Raw genomic sequence first — 6,140 nt, forward strand, 5'->3', positions numbered from 1 at the left:
TAAGCTGGAAAAAAATGCTTCCTCCACCTGACAGCTGGGACCCACCGGCTGTATCTTCGCACGGAAGGAAGTGCCTCCTTGTTTTGTGAAAAAAATTATTCATCCCATTGACAGTTGGGACCCGTCAGATTTGCTGGCTGACTTGTGGGCCTACTAAGCGGACGTGTACGCACGGCTTTGTCAACTTAATCAACAAATGATTCTAGCAGTTGGACCATTGGATGTTAATCCAACAGCCGTGCTCCTTCTTCAACCTCTGTTCTTGCTCCTGTCTCCCGTGGGTGGCACCGTGGCTGTGCTGCCGCGCACCCAAACCAGTCAAGTTTCCCACTCTTCTCCATCTGCGACTCCACTGCCCCGTCTTCCCCATCTCCGGGTCGTTCCAGTCTGGGGCCTCGCCGTCGTCCATCGGCCTTGATGCGCTCGGCACGGTGTGGTCAACATGGTTAACAACCGAGAGTCATCGGAAGATGACTGTACATGAGAGGCTGACAGTGAGGATGCACCACGCCCATGGACGCATGCATGCAACGAAACGCGGCGTGGTCAACGTGGTCAAGGAACGACTTCCATCGGAAGTGTACTGTATGTGGAGAGGCTGACGGCTGGGTCCACGGCCGCAGCAAGGAAGTGCCTCCTTATTACGCGGAAAATAATGATTCCTCCACCTGACAGCAGGGACCCACTGGACGGGCCACCATATTTTGCGAAAAAACGTTTCCCCCCTGACTGCTGGGATCCACCTGACGGGCCACCGTATTTCGCGAAAAAACGTTTCCCCCGCTGTCAGCTCGGACCCACCGGAAGTGCCTCTTATTAAGCAGAAAAAAAGAATACTCCCCCTGCTAGCTGGGACCTTGGTGGGAGGCTGACTTGTGGGCCTACTAAGTTGACGGGGATGGAGGGCTTTGTCAACTTAGTCAATATGAACGATTCTAGCTCCAGTGACCGTATGATGTCCATCCAACGGCCGTGTGCTTCTTCAACCTCTGGTCTTGTTGCTCCAGCCGCCCAAAGCAGCGCCGGTCGTGCCGCGTGCTCCTGCCTCCCGTGGCCGGTTGTGATGCCGCGGAGGCCTCACCGCCCCCTACTACCCCCACCGCTGGCCAGGCCATCTCTCTACTCACCCACACCCCCTGTTATTCTATGGCGATGGCAGCCTCACACCGCAGCCGAACGAGTTTACCCTCATACTCCTCTACGTGTGGGCATCCACTGCCGCGTCTTCCCCGGCTTTGCGTCGTCCCCTTCCTTCCTAGGCCTCTCCGTCGTCCACCGCCCCGGTGCTCTCGGCGCGGCGTGGTCAACGTGGTCAATGAACGACTTCCATCGGAAGAGTACTGTACGTGGAGAGGCTGACAGCTGGGTCCATGGTGGCCGCAAGGAAGTGCCTCCTTATTACGCGGAAACTAATGATTCCTCCACCTGACAGTAGGGACCCACCGGACGGGCCACCATATTTCACGAAAAAAACATTTCCCCCTGACTGCTGGGACCCACCAGCTACATCTTCGCACGCAAGGAAGTGCGTCCGAGCAAAAAAAATGATTCGCCCCCCTGACTATTGGGACCCACCAGCTACATATTCGCACGCAAGGAAGTGCCTTACAGTCGGGACCCACCTGGTCAAAGCGTACATAGCGTTGTCATTCTGGTCGCAACCGTGTACGTACATACTGGTGGATGTAGAGGCGCGCACGTGTCATAGTAGAGGCGCGCATGTAGCATGTACACGTACGTACATCGACCAATGTGCAAGAAAGAAAATACGGCCACATATGTGTACATACGGGCGGGGTCTCAAACGCCTACTCCCGCATACGTACGGCCAGGGCTCGTGTACATGGCTGGGTCGGAACAGAGAAAGAGCGTCGTCGTCGTGTTCATGGGGAGCCAACCGGCTGGGTCGGAACGGAATGCGTCGTCGTGTTCATCGGGAGGGCTTGGACGGAACAGGCGATCGAAACGAGGCCTGGCGTACCATAGAACGGAGGAAACGGCCTTGTGTTCAACCTCCCATGTTTGAAACGGGATCCTGTTCATCGGGAGGGGTCTGGCGTACCGCAAAACGGAGGAAACGGACCTCCTATGGTTGAAACAGGGGTCCTGTTCATCGGGAGGGGTGTGGCGTACCGCAAAACGGGACTCCACGGGATACTGTTCATCTCCACTGTCGACCTCCTCCAGCCTCCACGGGCTATTGTTCATCCACCGTCGACCTCCTCCAGCCTCCAACTGCGACTGTTCATCCACGGGCTCCTGTTCATCCAGCCTCCACCGCGTGCTACTCCACCGGCTACTGTTCAACCACCCCTCCACGGGCTCCTATTCAACCACCCTCCACGGGCTACTGTTCATCCACCCCTCCACCATCTACTGTTCATCCAGCCCTGCACGGGGCCGTCCTGTTCATCCAGCCTTCCACGAGGTGCTGTTCATCCAGCCCCAACCGGCTCGATCGATCGGGGTCCTGTTCATCCAGAGGCAATGCCACGGGGTCCTGTTCATCCACCCCCACCGCTCATTGTTCATCCAAACTCCCCTGCAACGCTCACTGTTCATCCAAACCCCCCTGCAACACTCACTGTTCATCCAGAGGCAGCATCGATCGGCTTCAGTTAGCAGCAGTAGCGAAGGAATCGCTTGATCGCTCGGGTTCAGTAATGCGTAGCCTGCAGTGTGATCGCTCGGGTTCAGTTAGAGCCCAATGCCTCGCTCGGGTTCAGTTAGAGCCCAACGCCTCGCACACACGCGCGTACGTGTACGAGAGAAACGCGCATCGCTCGGCCCCCGACCACCCACCGTAACCGGGAACTCCCCGAAATTTTCCGCGGCCTCGCTTCTACCAGGTTTTTTCCGTCATGGACGACCCAAAGAATGTCATGCAGCTGCGTCTCCGGCCTGCCCAGGACGAAAAGCCCATTTTCTGTCATGATTTTTTGTCATAGAAGTAGGAGCCCACCACATCTATGATGATACCGGGTTTTGTCACAATTATCGTCATAACAGTGTCATAAGTATGACAGAAAAAGTTTTGTTCGTCCCAAAATGTCACGGATGTTTCTTTTTTGTAGTGATAGCCTCCACACAAAATCTAACCGTTACACACAATATATCAAACTCGGTGGGACCGAATCTGAAAACTCGGTCGGACCAATCTAGTACATAATGTGACCGTTAGGCAAGTTCGGTGGGACCGACCTGTCGACTCAGTGGGACTGATATCATTAGGGTTAGGTCATAGCGTAATCTCGATTTGACCAATTACACAAACTCGGTTGGACCGACTTTGGTAATAAGCTAACCAGAGAATTGGTCAGGCAAACTCGATGGGACCAATTCGCTCGTCTCGGTGGGACCGAACCGTTACGAAAAGGAAACAAAGAGTTTGCATTGCAGACTCGGTGGGACCGATCGCTCATCTCGGTTAGACCGAAATGTTACGAAGGTAAACAGAGAGTTTGCAACCCCATCTCGGTGAGACCGAGATCCCTATCGGTGAGACCGAAGTGACTAGGGTTTCTGGCAGTGGCTATGTCAAATGAACTCGATGGCGCCGGATGAATCAAATCGGTGGGGCCGAGTTTGACTTTTGGTTTGGGACATATGTGGATATGAGAAAGTGGTTGAGGACTTTGGAGCATATCACTAAGCATTTTGAGCAAGCAAGCCATTAAGCAACACCTCATCCCCTTTTAATAGTATTGGCTTTCCTATAGACTCAATGTGATCTTGGATCACTAAAAATAGAAAATGTAGAGTCTTGGACTTTAGAGCTTGAGCCAATCTTTTATCCTTAGCATTTTGAGGGGTCCACAATCATAATCCATGCCATGCTAATCATTGAACTTTCCTGAAATATTTATCTTGAAATGGCATTAGTTCAATGAGCTATATGTTATTAATCATTACCAAAACCACCCAGGGATAGTTGCACTTTCAGGTAGTGTGCAGAGCACTCTCCTCCGTGTGTGTGTTCTTGTTAAATTTATCCTGGGATCCGGTTTAGTTGCTGCCCTTTGGCATTGACGAGCCACACCAGGATAACCTACAGAGTTACACGCAGGACTTGAGCTAACACCCTCCTCCATCGGTGTGCTTGGAAGTGTGCTGGTGGATACAAAGAATCTGCGTGGGATTTCCGGCGTCACCCAATTAGGTGGAGGCGCAAAGTGGTGCGGATAGGGCTGTGACCCTGCATCTTGGAAGTCTGCATGTGTTTCGGGTGTCATCCAATTTTGGTGTGGAGCAGGTTGGTAATGTTGTTGGTGCATTTGAGGTGTGACCCATTGAGGGGGTGGTGTAACACGTACAAGCTTAGGATTGTGTACTTGCTGCTGGGAACTTCTAATAAGCTTCTTTCTGCATCTCTCATCTTGCTGGCATAAAAAAAGAATGTGTTAGCACACAAGTTACATCTGCCTATATGGTGTAACTGAACTGAGTATTATTCACAGCCTGAACTTCTCATATAAAAGTGTTGTTCATGTACATATTTTTTCCTTGGACAGGTATCACACTCTGAACCAAGCTGAGCATCTGCCCATACTTGTGTAACTGAACTGAGCACTCTTCACATGGCTGAACCTCACATTCTGAATTCTACACTATTTGATTTTTCCTATACTTGAACTACGCACTCTCCACAGACTGAACTTCTTGTTTGCAAAGGGGAAATATTGTCAACAGTTAAAAAACCTGACCTTCATGAGTTTGAATGGTTGAACCACTAGTGCATACCAACCTGACCTTCATGTGATCACATGTATGTTTTATTTTTTGCACACAAACAGGTATATACCAACCTGAACTCTAACACACTTACTAGTTGAACTTCACATGGCTTTTTACATATGAATGCAGGCAGATTTTTTAATGTTTGCATCCTAGACTGAGGCTCACACACTACCAGAACTTCACATGGCTGAAAGAAAATAATAGACAGCAGGAAGTTAAACCATAGCTTGGATAGAAGTTCGGCCAACCTTTTTCCAGCTGTAGATAGGCCACCTTGAGAGCAATTTGTTGGAGACTTAGGAGAGGAATCTGATGTAGGGTAGAACCCTAGACGCCCGATCTTTCACATTTAGAGGGAATCCTATCGAGAACATGAAGAGCACAGGGAAGAACAGTGTCAGGACCCCGACTCAATGCCACATCGATCTAGCATGTAACACCTCATATCACTTTGCGGCCTCACGCACGGTATTCCCATGGTGTCGCCTTACCTTCGTGACCCAAAGCTCCATCGTGGTATGATTCATCCAGAAGACCCAGCCAAGAGCGTTCGCACGCTCTGCACTGCCTCCACCAAGCTCCTCCCCGACCGTCGTTGCCGGAGATCCACTCTGCCGCCCCGTTCGCTCCGGTCCTCCTTCGAGCTCGCCGTCTGCACTGCTGAAACCGCCGTGAGCTTCTCCCTCGAACCATCCTCTCCGTTTTCTCGTTTGCACTCCGTAGCCGCCACGCCACTCACACCCGTATGCGCCGCCGCCTACGCTCACCGCCGATGTGGTCCCAGCGACCAAATGGTTCGGCCGTCGTGCCTAACATGCTCGCCGCCTCGCGTAGTTTTTGTAAGTGCTAACCTCGCATCGCCTAGGCCACCGCAGCCGCGTTCCCGCGCATGCCCGAATGCTGGCCGCCGCTGCCGAGCTCGTAGCCGTCATCTCCGGCCACCCCAGCTCCCGCCGTCTGCTCCATCAGCTATGCGCGAGCAGCAGCTCTTCGTAGAGCCTCCCCACGCCCAAAACCATCGCCTGTGGGTGATTTCCGAAGCCTTCCGCCGTCTCTGTCATCGCCGGCGACGAGCCGTGGACCAGGTCCGGTGGGTTTGACCCCGCTGACTAGGGTTTGACTTCCCCCCGTGTGTCACTGACGCGTGGGCCACCCCCCTGACATTTTTTGTTAGTATTAGTTTAACACTAATTAACCTAGGTTAGTTAGCTAATTAAACGCTGACTAGTGGGCCCCGGCCCCACAAACAGTTTAGTTAGAATTAACTAAAGGCTAACTAACTTGGTTAATTAGTTGTGCCACTCACCAGTGGGACCCACTGGTCAGGTTTGACCTGGGCGACCCTGCTGATCTGCTGACGTCACAGAGGCGTCGTGCTGACGCAATAACTCTTTTCTGTAATT

The sequence above is a fragment of the Triticum dicoccoides genome, chromosome 5B (assembly GCF_002162155.2).
Source record: "Triticum dicoccoides isolate Atlit2015 ecotype Zavitan chromosome 5B, WEW_v2.0, whole genome shotgun sequence".
Lineage (NCBI taxonomy): Eukaryota > Viridiplantae > Streptophyta > Magnoliopsida > Poales > Poaceae > Triticum > Triticum dicoccoides.